We start from the raw sequence: 18,244 nt of genomic DNA, 5'->3' as shown, positions 1-18,244 counted from the left end.
ACACACACACACACACACACACACACACACACACACACACACACACACACACACACACACACACACACAGAGGTATATTTAGTCTGAATCAGATTGATGCTCATGCCAGGGTGTGTCAATGCCAACCTCTATTATGGCAGCCGCACTATAATCCCTTCAGTTTACAGCAAGAACCAGGAACAGAGTTTAAATCACACACACACAAGCACACGCATGCGCACGCACACACACACACGCACACGCACACGCACACGCAAGCTGACCACAGCAATGAAGACAGCATGTGTGAGATAGAGATATGTAGCGCCTAATGCCAAGCCCGGCACAACCTCTCGCACTGCCAAGACAGAAGACCCACTCTCACTTTCTTTGTCCACTTTTGCAGACTGCATGAAATCATCCCATTGCTGGTAAGCCTGCAGCTGTGGATGAAGGTATCACTGCTATGTGAGAGCTGACGTATTCAAAGCAGTACTCAAATATTCAAGTATTTATTTTGAATTATACATCGCCACATGACTTAACAGTTTATGACTGTATTTTAGGATCTACAGAATTCAAAGTAAAACACATAGTCTCAGAAGAAACAATGACTTGAGTTGGATATGTTTTTATTTGACTCTACACAGCTGGTTCAGTAACCAGGTCACCGGTTTGCAAACTAATCAGTAGGAATGTATCTGTGGTGTTGTACTGGAAACACACAAACTTTTCTTCTAGTACTTTGGACTCTGCTGCCAGGCTGCCGGAACAGTAAAGCTATTCACTGGAATCAGCCTCCTTCATTATATTGCACCTCATAGTTAGCGTTGAGGTTTTCAATGGTTTTTTAAAATTATTATTTGAATCTCTTGACAATTACTCCTCATCACTGCCTTTCATCTGTTACCTCCTCTAAGAACTAACATCTTCTGTGATGCAAGAATTAAAATAAAAGAAAAACATTTGCAATCTTAAACAACTTTGTGCCATGCTCGATTTTTAGCTACTAAAAAATAAAGAAGGTAGAGTAAAAGTTGAAAAATAAATTGAAAAATTAGTGAAATATGGTAATCCCAGACAAAAGGAAGCTAAATGTCTTTTTTTTAGGCTTTTACAGAAACCAAGAAATCAAAGGGTCAAAAAAAAGTTCAGTTGCCCCTTCATGTTTTTTTCAGATTTCTTCAATTTCTATTGCACTGTCATCAAATACTGTGAAGAATTAAAACACAAAGACAACTTCCACTTGCACACAGACACACAGCACAGCCAAGACGGCTGGCTTTCAGTTTTATGAATAATAGAGCTATTGAGGCATTGAGATAGGAGAGCTCTCATAAGCTCATGGCTGCCAGTCCACGACACAACAGGGAAGAAGGAGGCATAAACTCCCTCGTACCCTGCAGTAAACAAACACACACAAACACGCATACATGTGATGAATGCACAAAAGCATACATTCAAGTACACACAGCGCCACTTTCGTGGACCCAACCTTTATGAGGTTTGATGCATACACGTACAGGTGCAGCGGAACAAAACATTAAAGTGCGAGCAACCCAATAACACGATAAAGTGTTAAAAAGCGAAGCAGAAAGAAAGAGACACTGTGTGTGTGTGTTTTGCGGGCTCAAAGTTGAGCACAAAGCTGGAAAAGTGCTCGCAGTATTTTCAAGGAGATGGACGTCAGCGCCCTCGTCAGCTGGAGCGCCGTGACTCGCACTCAAGTGCAATTCACGTCACAGTTCCTGGGAGTTACAGAGGCTCCAGTGAAATTCTTACTCTCCTGTCGGCTTGTATAAGCATTGTCCCGCCAAGTCTCCCAGAGCTGTATGTGTGTGTATGTCTGATGATGCTGTCTATATGTACTCTCATCACTTTAAAAGCATGATTTCTCTTAACTAACTTGTTTATTTATTGATTTCTCTGAACTAACTTGTTTATTTGAACAACACACACCTCCCAATCAGCACTTAGTTCTTCAGACACCCACTCTTGAGCTTGAGTACTCCTTAAATCTCCTGCATGCTCCATAAAGCATCTTAATAAAAAATAAAGAAAAAAAAGAAGAAGAAAAAAAAGACACCAGGCTGCATTCATTTCGGCTTCAATGGACATGGAGCGGCAGCATGCCAAAAGGGAATGGATTAAAAATAAAGACAGACATAGATTCAGAGGGGGGGAGACGAGGGGCCAAGCTGTCCTGTCAAAAACCAGCCTAAATAAGACGGGCAGACAAAGCAGGCCGCCTCCAGGGTGAGACGCGCCTTTGCAGAGAGAGGTTAGAGTGCGACACCATAGCACCAAAAGCAACAATGAGTGAATGAATATTAGCAACTTAACTTCTAGCCTTTCACTTTCAAAGGGTGGAACAAAGAATGAATGTTTGACACCCTCAAATTAATCCAAATGGTGGGTTTATGCTAATCACTAATACAGGATCCTAATGACATTATATTGTCAGATAAGGAAGAGTTTGCTCTTAATTTATAAATGTAGCAATCCTGTTTTACAGCGACAGCAACCGCCGGGATGTCATCTGTACGACTCTACTCTGATGTGATCCAGTGACCATATGTTATGCTCATATGTTAACATTAAATGGTGTTAAAGAAAGAACAATTGGATGGAAAACCTTGCTCAATATGCTGGTTCAAGTCAAGAACCCAACTCAGTTTTGTTAACTGAATGCAAGGATGGACAGGTCTATGTTTGACCCAGGATTTAATTAGCAAATTATTCCAACTAATATGGACTTGTTGACCAAGTTGTTTGAGTAAAGTGGCATAAGAAAACAAGAAGAAAGATCCGGAAACAAGAAGGACTAGAGGCACAGCACATATTAACTCAGATGTAGGAAAAGAAATAAAAATAAATGGGTTATAATCACAAGACAAAGGCAGTAATGGGATGGTGTCATCTGATATCTGGGAAAGAACTAAAGTAATGATAAGAGCTGTGAAAAAGGGTGAAAGCAGAACTACACAAATATATAACAAAACAAAGCAGAGTTGTTAGAAATCTGATTTACAAGCACAAAGCAGAACTGAAAAGGCAGAGAAAGACAAAAACAGCATGTGAGACTGGAAGTGGAGCAAAGTTCTGAATGGACAAGACGTAGGGATTGGAGCACTTGAAGACTGCAGCATGCCTGCATGCATACAGTCCCATGAAAAGAATGAAAACGTATAGAGGGATAGAGAAGGGGAAGAAAAGAGTATGTGATGGAAAGAAAGGAGACAATTGTTTTGCCTGCAGAGAGAAAAGAGTTTCCCTGGCCAGCAACCAACAAGGCTAAGCCTCCCTGGGACCAAGAAATGAAAGGCAGGAGAGATGGGTGGAAGAGAAGGAGGAATGAGAAGGAGCGAGTGAGGCGGAAGGAGGGGTCTACACTTTAAAGAGCAAAATGCCAAGCAGCAGGTATCTGGTGGCTTTTGGCTGACTTTGATTGGCAGGAGACGTTGAGGACAGGAGGAGGGTTAGAGTGGTCAGCTTTAATGGGATTTTACATCTCCGCACCATGTCGGCATATAATCGCATGTATTGCTCTGTGGAAAAGAAGGAAAATCTTAAGAAGGGATAAGAGTTGAACTCAAAGAGCGGCTGAAAGGGTAAGAAGGCACATAAACACAGACAGAAAAAAGCTCAACCTGAAGAGTTAACTGCTGCACAAATGGGAACTACAGAGTTTCTACAAAGAAACTACTTGTTGGGTGAAAATGAAAGCACAGATTTCACACTCATGCATTTTATTTTTTCTGTTAATTTACTTTACGGAATCTTATTAAACATGCTTACTCGTTCATGAATTTATTTAGGGAGGTCTAATTAAATGGGTTTGTATGCTTTTACGCTGAGCTTTATACCACATAACTCTGACGCTGTGAATCCCAGCAGCCTGCAGCCCAACCCACAGCTCAGCTACATGCATCTCTTTGTGTCTTTATAACTTTGGCATTAGATATAGAATTATCACAACAGAATGTAACAAATGGCAAAATGCTTTCCTTTTTTCCCAATAGTCTGCAAAATATATACCTGAGCCTCTTTATTTTTCCATTGTCTATATTCTGCCTGCTCATCTTTGCAGGGTGTGGGGCTGGTGCCCATCTCCAGCACTCAATGGGGGAGATGTGTGCTTTTTATGATTATTCATTTCATATGAATTTAGAATATTTTTAGTCACGTATATATTGACATTCTCTTCTGTTAAAAGTTTAATGTTTTAATTTTTTCAACCTACAATTAGATGAAAAGGTAATTTTATTTTAACTTGTGGCTAGTGCTAACTTTACACACAAACATAAACTCCATTTTTCTGCAAGCACTTTATTTAGGAGGAGCAAATGCCAAAATGCCTCTTAAGATTGTAAAGTTACTTACTCCTGTACTTTAACTGTGCAGTAAAACGGGTTGAAATGAAGACTCAAGATGTAAAAGAAGAAAAACAATAGGCCTTGTGATTAATAGTTTTGTTTTCATTTGTTGTTTTATCCATTTGGACAATTTATCACTCAAGATGACAAACTACGGTTCAAAAATAATATGAACATCCAAGAGACTCATCTTTTTCTGACTTCCAACTCTAGTAGCTGAAAGTCAGAAAAAGGTTCCACTCTCATTCTTACACACCAACTCATGAGGCATGTAAAAAGTTGGATGTGACTTGTGCAACATTCCAGCTTGGTCTGTCAAACAAAAACCAAAGCTGGAAAAGCACCATTAGGAGCAATTGTTGTGTTTTGATTCAGAAGAGATATTCAGCCTTGGAAAGGCAGGTGCAGTTGGAGAAGCATGGCAGAACCTGGACATGCTGCAGATTTCTGCAAACACACCCGAGGCGGGAGCTAAAGCGTGGAGCAGGTACTGGGCAGCATTTAGTCTTACTCAGATTCACAGGTAGGTGAGGGGTGCCTCATTTCTCCTCTGCACGTTCAACAAAACATGAAGTGCACAGACCACCAGTAGTGTGAAAAATGTTTAGTTAAGTGATGATTCACTAAAGACATTAAACTGAAAGTAGTAGATAAGCTGACAAAAATGGACTGATTTATACCAGCGCTTAAAAGTACAAATCACATATGAAGGTTGAAAAAAAAAATAAAAAAATTTTAACTCATCCTCTGTTTCCGCTTCATAAGCATGAAAGTACAGTAACTTGTTGCAGCAGAACCTTCTAGTTCACACAGTCTCATCTAAGTACGATCTCAAACACGCCCAAGTACAGCAAGCAAAGTGAAGCAGTTTCACAACAGAAGTTAAACAGTGCTCATGGGATTGTATGCTGAAACAAGGTGAACCAGTAAATGAAAGGCGATTATAGGCAAATAAACTGAGTGCTCAGAAAGAAACCCTGTAAAATGAAGAAGCAGCGAGACCGCAGCTCTCTGCTGGCTGCTGGTACTGAGCCATCTGGCCCTGCAACATGAAGGGGAAGTTTCCCAGCCGGCAAACCTGTGGCTAATCTTTATTTGATTTGGATTAATTATTCCAAGTATTGGAGACTTAAATCGGAAAAAGAAATGTTGCAATTGGAGTGGGTTCAATTTATAGCGAGGATTAGAGTTGGGGTCGCTTTCTGCTAAATGTGCCTTATGATTGCAGCTGTTTCCACTGTCAAGTCAGTCAGGATGGACTGGACTAATCTTACTTTTGATAAAAGTATGGAGATGCACAGATCAGGCTTTTATGTAGCTAGTATCAGTATTTGAGTTTCCTTCAGATCTGCCCATTGTAATTTTGACAAATTAATTTTTATTTCATAAGAAAAATAATGTATGAATGAGAAAAAAAAGGTTCTGAAGCAGTTTCTATTGATGCATCCGAACATAATGACCTTAATCATCAGGTGATCTGTTGCAACAAAACTTGCATCAAAGTACAGTTCTGCATTTGACCTGCCAATCACTGATCAGAGCCAAGAAACATGACTTTTAAAAATGACCTCACTGTTGTGGTTCAGTAAAGTATGGCAATTAAATAACAATAAAGGTGCAATTGGAGCAAATGAAGTTTGCTGGTCACTGTTAGCATACGGCTTGGCTCTGTCAGAAACAGAAGCTGCTGTGAATCAAGACCTTGCGGAGCCGCATCTGGTCTTCTGACTGGATCTGCTCCAAAGAGCTCTCAGAGGAAAGACAACTCACTGCTGTGAGTGAAACAAGATCTCAGCTTTCACTGTAGTTCTGCGAAGAAAAATCCCACAAGCAATCAACAAAACATGAAAGTTACTTTGATATTGAATGGTTCGGGAATAGTATTGTTGCACACGTTGAGGTTCTAAAACAGCTGGCTGAGTAAAGCTTTAACAGCTGTTAAGTCTTCTTCAGATGCCCCAGTCTATGCAGCTAAAGTAACAACATTTTACATTAGCAACTAGGGATGTTGTGGAATGAAATTATCACAATAGTTTGGTCAAAGTGACTACTGCTTTCAGTACGAGCTTCTCTGGCAGATGCTTAAGGAGCATGCTTTAAATTTGACATCTTGAATCTTATTTTTAGACTTTTTAGACTCTTATTTTTTTACTCTTAAGTATAACAGAAACTAATTCTTGAGACATAACCAAAGATAACTGAGCGTAGCACATCTAGCTAACAGTTGGTCACCGTGCGGTGCTAAATTTAAGGGTTATTTCACAGTCTGAACCTCACTTTTCCTTTCTAAAACCTAAACTATTTGGACTGATCAAACTTGTCTGGATAAATTTGGATAATACGATATTGAACAGAGATCTTTAAAAAGAAGATTTTTAAAACTTATTCTATTTTTAAAAACATAAAAGGGGATCACTTAGCAGAAGGGCTTTACAAAAAGTAGAAAAGCATAAAAAAAACTCAGCACAGCTAAATTATCACAAAAAATAAAAAATAAAAAACAGTTTGTGATCTGTGAAAGATTTATAGTGCAAGAAAATGTGGACTTTTAGATTCTCCATAAATAATCCTAGAATCTCCTCTGTTTATTCTTATGAGTCAGTATCATGTATGACCTTTTACCCAAAGGCGGTACTAGACCTAGACATTCAGGCTGCAACCCTGATGTTTAGTGAATAGTCCCTTATTCCATCCATTCATTGTTTATACTAGCAAACCCAAGCAGGGTGGGAGGGAGTCTCTTATTCCACTTGGGATCAAATTGATCAATATAAATCTAATAAAATCATTTACTCATCCTGTAAAATATGACTGCATGGTCTGTATGTTTACATAAAACCTGAGCAGATTTGTTTGCCTGTTCTCTGTATCTCATACAATCAGTATCTGTCACAAAACCTAGCAGCATGTCTTGTATATGACAGACATACATGTGTTGTGCACCTTATTGAGTATGTGGTTTCCACCAGTTATAACTACATCTTTGTTCATGGATTAAATGAGACATATGTCGTGTATTTGACAGTTTCTGAATGTATGTGACAAATGCTGAATGCACTGTTAAAAAATTGTGAAGAATTTTAAAAATAGTTAAAGTGATAAATGATGTTAAACTGTGCCACCAGTTTTTTGGAATGCATACAAAATGTCACTTTTTGTCGATACAATTACACGACAGTGAACGCCTAAAGAATCCATTCTGATAAAACAAGTATCGGCCACATTTATTTAAAAAAATCTCTGTCAAAAATGTCATGTATCAAGTTTTAATGTATTAAAATATCTGTGTCTTAGTCAGAAAAGTACAGCCATGTGTGATGAGGGACAAAATGTTGCATCCTGCTGCAGAAACAGCAGTTAGACTGCTTCTTCTACAAGAATCAGGTTGATTTGATCTAACTTGGCACATTAAGCTGATATGAGACGTTTCTGTTATCATTCACAAGGAGAAATACAAAAAGTTATCTGCTAAAGCAGATAAGTAGAAATAGGAAATTTTAATATTTTTATCCTTAAAGTTAGTTTCTTTGAGTGTGTTTTACTCTCGATGCTATAAAACACAGTAAAAAGATTTTGGTCTTTTTTTATTATTATTTCACATTGGAAAAAGCAGGCCATGCAAACCATAACTCATACAACATGTCTGCTACTGTTTTCATTTTAAATGACAGAAAAATGACTTTGCTGTCTAGGTAAATTAAAGTTCTTTTAGGCTGAGCTAAGCCCCAGGATGCTCACAATGCCTCCAGTAACACCCCTATTATTAAGCTAATGTCATTCTTATACAAAAACATTCAAGCTGTTTCTGCAAGCAATTAAAACTCACCTTCCCATCCAGTTCCAAGAGATAAAAATTTGCAAAGGTTCAAAATTGTCCTGGTCAGAATCAGCATCCACCTGAGCCCTTCATGCCTCTCGTTGCACTTATTGCTTCCAGTGTGAGAAACTTTTCTGTGTCGTAGGTACTGTCAAAGTTATTGCTCATGCACACCTTTTCCCTCTTGCTGAGCTCTTAATTTCCATTAAAGGTTTAACATATCAAGTCATAGTAGGGAATGAGGATGAAATAGCAATTATCTAAATTGCAATAGAACTCAGAAAACAGGAGAATACATAAAACAAAATTTAACAATCCTGGAAGAACCTCTGGAAAAATTAATATTGGGAGTTCCAGTGAAGATGGGACAAAGAGTGAGCAGCTCTGCCGTCCTGGCTTGGTGAAAAATAAAAGTCCAGTTAGTCTTTAAAAAAAAAAAAGTTCTATAAGCAGCTGTAAGTTGAAAAGTGACGCGGAGCTCTGAGTATTCCCCCGACTGCAGTCAGCTACACTGATGAACGACTGCACTTCAGTTCCTCTTAAAAAAAAAACAGCGCTGTGCACACACATAAAACTCCTCTTAACACACACACACATACGCACACACACGCACACGCACGCGCACACACACAGGGAGTTCACGCACACACACAGACAGGGAGTTTTCACAGGAGCTGAGTGGAGCAGAAACGCTCAGAGGGAGAGCAGGCTGAAAGAATGAACCTAATTCAAAAGGGGAGAGAACGGTAGGGAGAGATAGATGGAGGGAGGGGTTGAAAAGAGGAGGAAAAAGGTGGGAGGTGAGAGGAGGGGCGTGGAAAGGGCCAGAGACATGGGGTGTGCTGTTCTTCTCTACGAGTATGAATGCTACTGTATATTTATGTAGCTACCTGGGTGAAACTGTTTCCCCTCCTGCCCTTGATTGTGACGAGAGGCTTTAACAAACCGCTGAAGGCAGAAAACCTCAACTAAGAAACTCCCTTCATAAAGCGCACACTGTTAAACACGGCATGACTTTTCTCCCAAAAGGCACCGGAAAATCTAAAACGTTCTCCCAACATAACCTCATCATACTTTCCACGTGGCTTCCCATTGTTTTTGGTTTTATTGCTGCTTTTTAAATCAAGATGTCTGCAGTGGCTTAGTGGTATGAAACTTCAGACTCTGCTAGAGGAATGAAGAGGGAAAAAAAACGCAATTCTGAGAATTTGGATGAAATCAATTTCACATTCAGACAGAAATCTGACCATCTTTTCTTTCCAAAATAGTCGCCAAGTACATCAACACGTCTCCGGCTGATTCTGTTTGACACATTTCTCAAACAAAGGTTTTTAGCTAGAATCACCTCACACAGCGTGACATGCGATGAAACAAGCAAGTTGTTGCACGGCTCTCATCTGTCGAGGCTTAAAAACTCGGCTGTAATCGCTGGAAGACGTGACTTGACGTTTACTCTGACCGACACAAGGCTTCCCTCTGAAGACTTTGGGTGTTGGTGTATGAAGATAGCAGAAACATTTGAATTAAAATCTTTGTAAACATGCAGAGATAAAAAAAAAATTAAAAGCTTTCCAGACAAGTATAAGAACGGTTCAGGCTGACACCACAATGCCTCTCACTCTGATCCACGCCCAGTACGAGGGTAATTGGCAAAAGTTTGTGGCACATGGGGGTTTACATCATCTTGTGGTCATATCAGATGTGGGTCTGTCTTTTGTCGTGGTTCGATTCTGAAAGGTTTTTGGCAGAAAAAAAATCATGAGAGCTCAAGAATGCCTCTTAGGGAATTAAATACAGCAAAGAAAACTAAAGTTTTAAAGATATATCAGGATTGTCAGTCTCAGGCCTGTCTCTCTACTCTTTCCTATGTCAGCTGTTGATGAACAAGCCAATCTATAGAGTAACACGTTTGGCTGAAAGAACTGCAATTGGCTGCAAATAAATGCCACAACTGAGTGGTGGGCTCCACTGTACAATGGACAAACCTGAAACTATTTAAGACTGCTCCCAATAGGGGTTAGAATCAGACTGCCTTGCTAAAATATGTATATGGATTTCTGCCACAGTACGAGAGAATCATGAAGAACAGCAGAAAAAAACCATCCTCTTTAATAGTGCTTGTGCTAGAGTGACATGATGCAAACTGCAAGAGATGCAGACAAACAGAAAACTCCTGGAGCTCTGGCTCTATATGCACAATGGTCATCTTCACGTCAAACCTGTGATTTTCTGGGGATTTTTGTTGTGATTTTGGCTTTCCAAGCTGGAATTCCAGTTTCTTGGGATGTACTTTTCTTGGGATGTTGTTACCTTTTCTGTTCCCCCCCATTCGTCTGATTCATTTGTACGATTCCCTTTTAACGATTGAGGTGATTCAGACTGTCAACAAGAAGATTATTTCCAGTCAATGCCGACTTCAGTCCAGGATTTAATTGACCAGATGTGCCAACAGAGTTCGTGGTTAAGATCTTACATTTACACCAACATTACATTGATTGTTTTTCCAGCATTCCAGCAGCAGGTGCCACACTGCACCCGGCAACCGTGACTCACCCACGCTCTCAAACACACACGGCCCACTGTGACCCGATCAGGGGTCTCACATCAGGGAGCGCATAAAGCCAGGGTGGGCTCCGTCCCCAGGTTCGCAGGGAAGTCCTCAACACAATGCACACTCGTCTCCAGGCCTCTAAACACTTTTATGCACATTGGCATTTGCACAATTAAAGCTATATGTATGTCTCGACCCTGCGCCCCGCCCCCTGCTGACCCGTCTGTCATAAACCAGCCTGATGTCTCTGCAGGCTACAGAGTGAGCTCTGTGATCATGACAAAAGCTTTTGTCTCAGCCAAAGCTTCTGTGCTATTGAAACAGATGAGGGCTCGGTGCCCTAATGGTCTCCAGCTCAGTCCGTGTTTTATTGCAAGTCACTGAACCAAAATGATCTTTATATCGGAGCGGACCAGTGTCTTCATATCAGAGCCTATCTTTGGGTCTTCTAATTGTCTATTTATTACTCCATCACAGTCTCCAAAGATAACAAGGAAGGAGGCACTAAACTCTAACAAGAATTCATCGTGCTTACCTCAGCTGGGGCAGCCGAGGTAATACGGGTCAGCTGGATTGTGTTTTGTAAAATGATACCTTGTTTCGTTTTATCATACGTTTCAGGTTACGTAATTTGGCAGGCCAGAACTCTGACATGGCTTCTCTAATTACTTCCATTTTTTAGCCTTTTTTATAAATGTCAATCATGTGACTGAATGCGCCCTTTCAGCTGCAGCGATGCCAACTTCAACCTCTTAAGGAGATTTTTGTATAGATGACAGTTTCATAAAGAGATTCTAGAAAAAGACCTTAAATCAGTCCTGATTTAACCCGATTAAATGAATTTAGGACAGCTGCTTAAAAAAAATCTTCTGAAATAAGCTTAGTACATATTTTAAGACAGAGTCATGTAACTCTGGAGGTGCAGTAAAAGGTTGTACAATATTTATACTAGGTATTATATAACCAGCACAGCTGCTATGTACTGCTTGAAACCAAAATCTTGTATCACATATTTATCACTTTTCTCAGTAGCTCTGCTGTGACAAATATATTGTGACATTTAATGATTTCTGGAGTGAAGGTTCTAACTGTTGTATATCTAATGTCAGACTTTTTCTAGAACCTAACTGGGTTTGTATACAGTCATGCAATGAAATGCAGGTCTCAAGTATGTCCAGAGATACCAGGAGCCACTTCGTAGCTTTTCTCATTAAGTTCCTGATTAATCACATTAATCATGCCTGGTCTGTATGTTCAGGTGAATGTCCATGCCTTCTTTGGTTTGCTGCTGCACTGTACTATTTCTACTTTTGGATAATGCACAGAACAGTGCTCCATTCAAAGCTCAGGTTATTGTTTTACAACCTGACTGTGATGTAAAACTCTCCACCACTTTAATTCGGACATTTTTCTCAGGTCTTCATAATGCGGTGTGTTCACCAATGTTCTGCCAAAGAATTTGCTACTGAGGTAACTTTTGGAGGCAGTTAAATAAAAACGCACACCACATTTTTTAGATTTCTTTCTTGTCAAAAAATATTAAAAATCATCTTTTGTTTTCCTTTGAATTCAGAATTATTTGCTACTTTGTGTTAGTTAGGCAGAAATTATTCCAAATAAAATACAGTGAATTTTGTTTTTTTAACCCAATCAGGGTTACAAAGATTGTTAGCAAGATTGTTCAAGGGTATGAATACTTTTTCTAGTATTCATACCCAATGAATCCCATATGTTGTGTTGAGTCATTGTGTTCTTCAATGTGAATGCAGATTTATTCAGTGGATAAACCCTTAGCTTACTCTAATGACCCCCATTTTCAAACAATTAAGTTAATCATTAATAAAGTCTGTTATGTTCACATTTCAAAAAGTAAAAACTGATGCCTACTTATAAATGTAATGCAGAAGCGTGGATAACACTAGTGCTGTTAAAAACAACCAGCAGTGCATCAACATGCATACAGCTTTATAAACAGATATTAAATTACCCATATTTAATGTGAAAACAATCCACTCAGCATCTGAAGCTGAAGTGCAACTTGAGAGAAACAGCACAGTTTCCACTGCCAAGAGGCTCAGCAACCTTCGCTGCCAAGTAAGAAAACAGAGCCTGACTTGATTTTGGCTTCTAAAACTCAGAACCCAACTTAGCAACACTGATATTAGATTAGCTATTAGATTTTTTTGAATTTTTTTTTTTTATCGCTTAATCAAATTAAGCATGCTCACTGGGTGCATATAAAAATATTAATGTAGCACTGACTCACTTCTGAAGTCAACCTTGAACGAAACACCCAGAATGAAAGGAAAACACTAACACCACGGTGCTCGAGGATCACGCTTCATTGCACTTAATGATACCATATTGACTTTAAAAACTGCACCTATTACCATAAGTGCTGTGGAAGCAGAGTGTTGCTGTTGGAAGAGATTCCCTCAGCAAAAATATTAAATCCAGGCTGTTATTTAGACAGGCTCCTCGCACAGTACATGCTGCTCGCTTCACGTGGCTGCGGAGAACGTTAAACTCATAAATGGATGCAATTTTAGAGGATGATCACTGGAATTTAAAAGTAAATACATAAAAGCAGTTTGTTCTTTCACACTTTTAACATTGCCATAATTCCATCCTTTTTAACTTTAATTCATTTCAAGTGTGTGCACATTCTGTGTGTGATGTTTCTATATTTAGGCATAGAGCACAAGCACATCATGGCGTTGCTGCGCCCCGATGAAGAATGCTCTGAAAATCCTGGTGGACAGATGTAGAGCCAGAGAGCTTCTTAAAGAGCAAGGGAGGAACAATGGCGTCAGATAACATGCATACTACAAATAACAGCAACTCCTTTTTATCGCCATGAAATTAATCTCGACATGGAGGCGCATCCAAGTCTTGAGTTCAACAGTTGCAGAAGCAGCTGGGCTCTTGGATGCAATGTCTTTATCTGCAGGAAGGTTTTATTTATTTATTTTTTGCACCCCAAAAAGCAAAAAGACTCAGCACATTTTAAATCGTTGGTGAAGAATTATTTCCTTATGGTTTCATCATGTTGTATGAATTCAGTTTTCAAAACCTTTGCCAGTTGTAATGTTTTAAAGTGGGTAAAAGTTCGCTTTTCTTCTAGTTACTGTGCCCACAATACAAGGCAGTATATCTTTGGACCATTTTAGCTTATAGCATAAAAACATAGTAAATTTTAGTATACTATGTGGAGTAGAGTTTAGTACATTTTTTTCTTTTTCTACTCACACCTTATGCATGACAGCTCCTGTCGTCGACCACCACTAGCTGGCTAGCTTTGACGACTGATGACCGAAGATAATTTTCTGCAATCAGTTGTTGTCTGATTTTAAAAGGATCGCCTTTTCATATCAGTCCATCTCCACAATCAGAAATAATAAACCACCAAGACCAATCGACTGATACACAATGTTTGAAGTAACTGAGTCTGAAGTGGTTTGTTTACGGGTAAGAGGAAAAATAAGGGAAAGTGTGAAGGGGCAAAATGGCAATGCGTGGGCACAACGCAGGGAACAATTTTGCAAAGCGGAAAACTTCTGTTTTTTTCCACAAGAAAATGGTTGCAAAATTAGAGAGGGAAGCCATAAAATGAGTAACGAACTAATTTTACATTTTCACCCGTGGCAGATGACAGAAAATTTGAATCCCCAGCCCAACTATTGCACTTATTTAGAGTTTTTAAAAGAGTATTTAAAACAGGTACTGCCATGCTGTCAGTAGGGAGGGAGCAGAGTTAAAGAAAGAAAAAAGATTAAAGATAAAAACTTATATACAGCATGTAGCTGTCCCTTAAGTCCTAAATGGACGTCATTGACACGGTCCCCTGACCTTGTGACACCATGCGGATTACAGGGGCCCTGGGGACAGTGTCAGGAATGGAAAAGTGTGTGTGTCTGCCACAGTTAGGGAGACAGAGAGGGGTCGTGTCTGGGACCCCTTGGGGCAAAGGAACCTGTAATCCCCCCTGTTGCACTTTGATGTGATCACACCCAACTGAGAAAATGGAGGATGAAAGGGGGGCAGACTGGATGTCAGAGGGCAACCTGAACGGGTTGGTTGGATGTGAAGGCTGGCTGCAGGACACACACTCTTACACACTCAAAGGCACGCAGTCACACACCTTGTGGTTCAAAGGGCCTTCAGATGGATAAGACCACCTTCAAACCCATGCATGGCTTCAGTGACACACAAACAAACAGCAGGCTGTCCAGGTCCCTCAGTGGATTAAAGCACCTTGCAAGACTACAGCCTCATCCCCTTTTTTTTTCTACGAATGCATTTATACACAGGCAGAATTTTTCACTTAAATCAACTTTACTACATTTGGTGGTATTTAGCACAACATCTTAGCAAAGTAAAAAGTGTAGTGATGATTGCAATCACATCACTATTTGCCCTTCTTCCATTTTCATCAGAGGAAATGCATTACTTTTTTCCTATTTTTAAATAAGTGTTTTACGTGTAGTTGACTTTTGATGATATTCATAGTCAGACTTTGAGTAAAGTACATCTTTATCAACAGTGATAAAAATCACTTAAAAATATTCAAAAAGTGTTATCTGTGTTGTGTATTGAGGAGGTTTATGGTTGCTTGGCAAATGTACTGCAAAGGGCCTTGTAATTCTGGTGTACACTCTAATTAAACTTAGCTTGTTTTTACCCCGTTGCTGTTGGGCACAGATCTTAAGCGAATCAGATAAAAGTCAAAACATTGGAAATCACCTACTTAAAAAAAAGTCCTATAGACTTCAGACCGCACACAGTCCATATTTTCACTCCTAAATGTCACTATATCATTATTGAAATGTACCACTTCACACAGTTTCCTAGCAGCAAGGAGGTCCTGGGTTTGAATCCTGACCTGGGATCTTCCCACACAGAGTTTGGCTGTTCTCTCTCCCCACATGACTGGGTTCTCTCTGGGTACTACTGCTGCCTTCCACAGTCCAACAGCATGACGGTTTAGTCAATTGGTTACATGAGTTTGAGGTGTGCATGGTTGTTTGCTTTGTGTGTCTGTGTTGACCTGTCCAAGGCGCAACCCGCCTCTCCGGATAAAAGCACCATTAAAAACTTTCACAATCATGGCTTTTGAAGCAGCATCCTGCACCCCACCTTTCTCTGCAATTGAAAAATAAAAAATGTATTGAAATTGAAATTTAGATTAAATTATTCTCATCCAAGGTTTTATAAAACAATAAAATACTTTGACAGTCAAGCCGTATAGAACGGTGGCATTTTTGGTAAACTGGCATATTTGTTTTAAGGACTTAGAAAGTAACTTATGCAGTGAGGAATGCTTATTTTATGCCTCACAAAGTTAATAGATACGTTAAAAATGTTGAGATATGACCAGGTTCAATGCTAAACTCTTCCATCCAGCAAATTAGATCAGTAAATTTCACTCCTACTGCCTGCCGCATTCCTGTAAAACTTACTTATAATTGTAGTCTCTATTTCAAATACTTTGCAGCTTCTCCACCTATGACGTTCATGATAGCAGCATTTGATCAATAATTCTGTAACAAATACAGCGAATGCAGTGGATGCTTTTTGTACGCCTGATAGATCTTCATTTCTGTCGTAAAGCCTGACAGCCAACAATAAAGAACTTGACTCTACAAAGACTAGGAATTGTCAGCAATATTTGTGCTAAAAAGTGGTCAAATAAGATGTAAAAAATGAAAACGCACACAGACATATGCACACACACAAATCCAGCAGAGCTGCTGAGCTGCCTCATTAAGACCTGAGATGTGATAGCAGTGAGCAGACCCAACTGATCCTGACGGGCACTGATCCAGCCAGACAGGCTGCTCTCAGCACCATTGAGGATTAATAACATACTCCCCATAGCACACACACACACACACACACACACACACGCACACACACACACACGAAGGAACACACACTTCCACAGGGAGCTGTTGAAACACTAGATTGTGCAGTTATTAGTGTTTGAGTGTGTGGATCAACCCCGGGGGAAATCTAAGACAAGCTCGGTGCTGAAAAGATTTCACAAGAACATTAACGGCGCTCGCTTGCACAGGTGATTCTGCTTGTCACAATATGTAACAAATATGCCGAAACACACAAACACAGACCATGCAGTTCTCCAAGACAAACAAACTGAATATTTTCAGATCACATTACACAGTGGCTTTCTCAAATTTAAACCCCAATAAATATGACTTATGACTGATTCCCTCTTTCTAACCCAGCAGGTAAGTGAAATTTAACGTTTTTGTAATTTTAGCCCACAAATGGAAATCCTCTCTTCTTTGTATCGCTCACCTACATTTCTGAGGTGTTTCCATCTTTGTCAGAAGACAAAACAAAAGAGATTTATCACTGTGTTGAGAGCAAATTATGGCCTTGGTACACAACCAAACCCCAAAGTAAATCCTCACACAGGTTGTGTAAACCCTCACAGAAAACCCTTCCGCAGTTAGAGGCATGTGAAAAATGCAGCCTCTCATTGCAGAGCATTCAAACAGAAGCTCCAATTTTCAGCGTTCCATTATTGTAATTTCACTTTCAGGTCTGAAAGCAGCAGTTTCACGAACCTCTGAGGCAAACGGTCATGTGCACCTAGACCACAGGTGAGCGGACTGTCTGGTGGGCAAGAAATCCCCCGTTGTCACCCAGCAATTCACCACAGTTAAAAGGGGGAGGATGAAAAAGGAGGAAGTACCGATCAGAAGAACTGAGGAAGGTTATGTGGTGTGTAATTGTCATATGGATTCAGATCATGTGTAGACAGTTGCAGATATGTACATTTCAAGTAAATAATCCAACACTTTGTTTTCCCAGGATATAAAATGACATAATATAGAAGAGAAATATTCTTTATCGTCTCCATATGGGGACATTTCTGACAGTTTTTTTAATTTGACCCCTGGCCACAAGGTTGGACAAAAGCCCATATTTATTCTGCCATCATCTACAGGTGGGAAGACGCCAGAGGATGTTAAGAAGCAAACATTACTTACTGCTTACTGTTTGGAAACTGCAGCAAAGAGCAGCAGCTTTGAGAGACAAAGTGTCCACAACAGCCATTATATTGAGAGCCGTGTCAGGAAAAAAACATTTTCTGTCGTATTAGTACAAACAAAAACATGCTAAGCTCTGCTGGTGTGCTTTGGTGGGGTTAGGACAAGATTGAGCTTTCAGGTAACTAATGCTCTGGGTGAGGATGTGGGAAAGCATCTAAAATTTACTGCTACGGTAAATATAGTGGAGATTCTGTGATGTTCAGGACCTGCTTCTCTTCTAAAGACCCTGGGAATACACTAAATCATCGTCTCTTTTTGAATGACCAGCCAATGTTATTTTAAACTATACTGCAAAGAAAGAGGAATTTATTTTACAGATTCTTACGCATCTTTAGCAGGTATGCCAGTGAATGTTGTCAGTTTAATGTAAATTGCTGTCCAGGGATGAAACCAAAACTAAAAGGAAAATACAGGATATTTGAAAAGTTATTTAAGTTGTCTG

General features: G+C 39.7%; 1 protein-coding gene across 3 annotated transcripts in view; it reads right to left on the bottom strand.

Annotated features, from left to right (window-relative positions):
- sema3b (sema domain, immunoglobulin domain (Ig), short basic domain, secreted, (semaphorin) 3B) overlaps positions 1-18,244 on the bottom strand; it is an 89,616-nt gene that overhangs the window by 24,202 nt on the left and 47,170 nt on the right. Inside the window, exon 1 of one of the 3 annotated variants that reach the window (XM_008423833.2) lies at positions 8,182-8,773. The exons of the other annotated variants lie outside the window; for them this stretch is intronic. The gene's annotated coding sequence lies outside the window, so the exon portion shown is untranslated. Of the gene's footprint in view, positions 1-8,181; positions 8,774-18,244 lie in introns of those variants that run through there. 3 annotated transcript variants of the gene reach the window in all.

Source organism: Poecilia reticulata, linkage group LG12, assembly GCF_000633615.1.
Source record: "Poecilia reticulata strain Guanapo linkage group LG12, Guppy_female_1.0+MT, whole genome shotgun sequence".
Lineage (NCBI taxonomy): Eukaryota > Metazoa > Chordata > Actinopteri > Cyprinodontiformes > Poeciliidae > Poecilia > Poecilia reticulata.
This window is presented reverse-complemented; position numbering and strand designations above follow the sequence as displayed.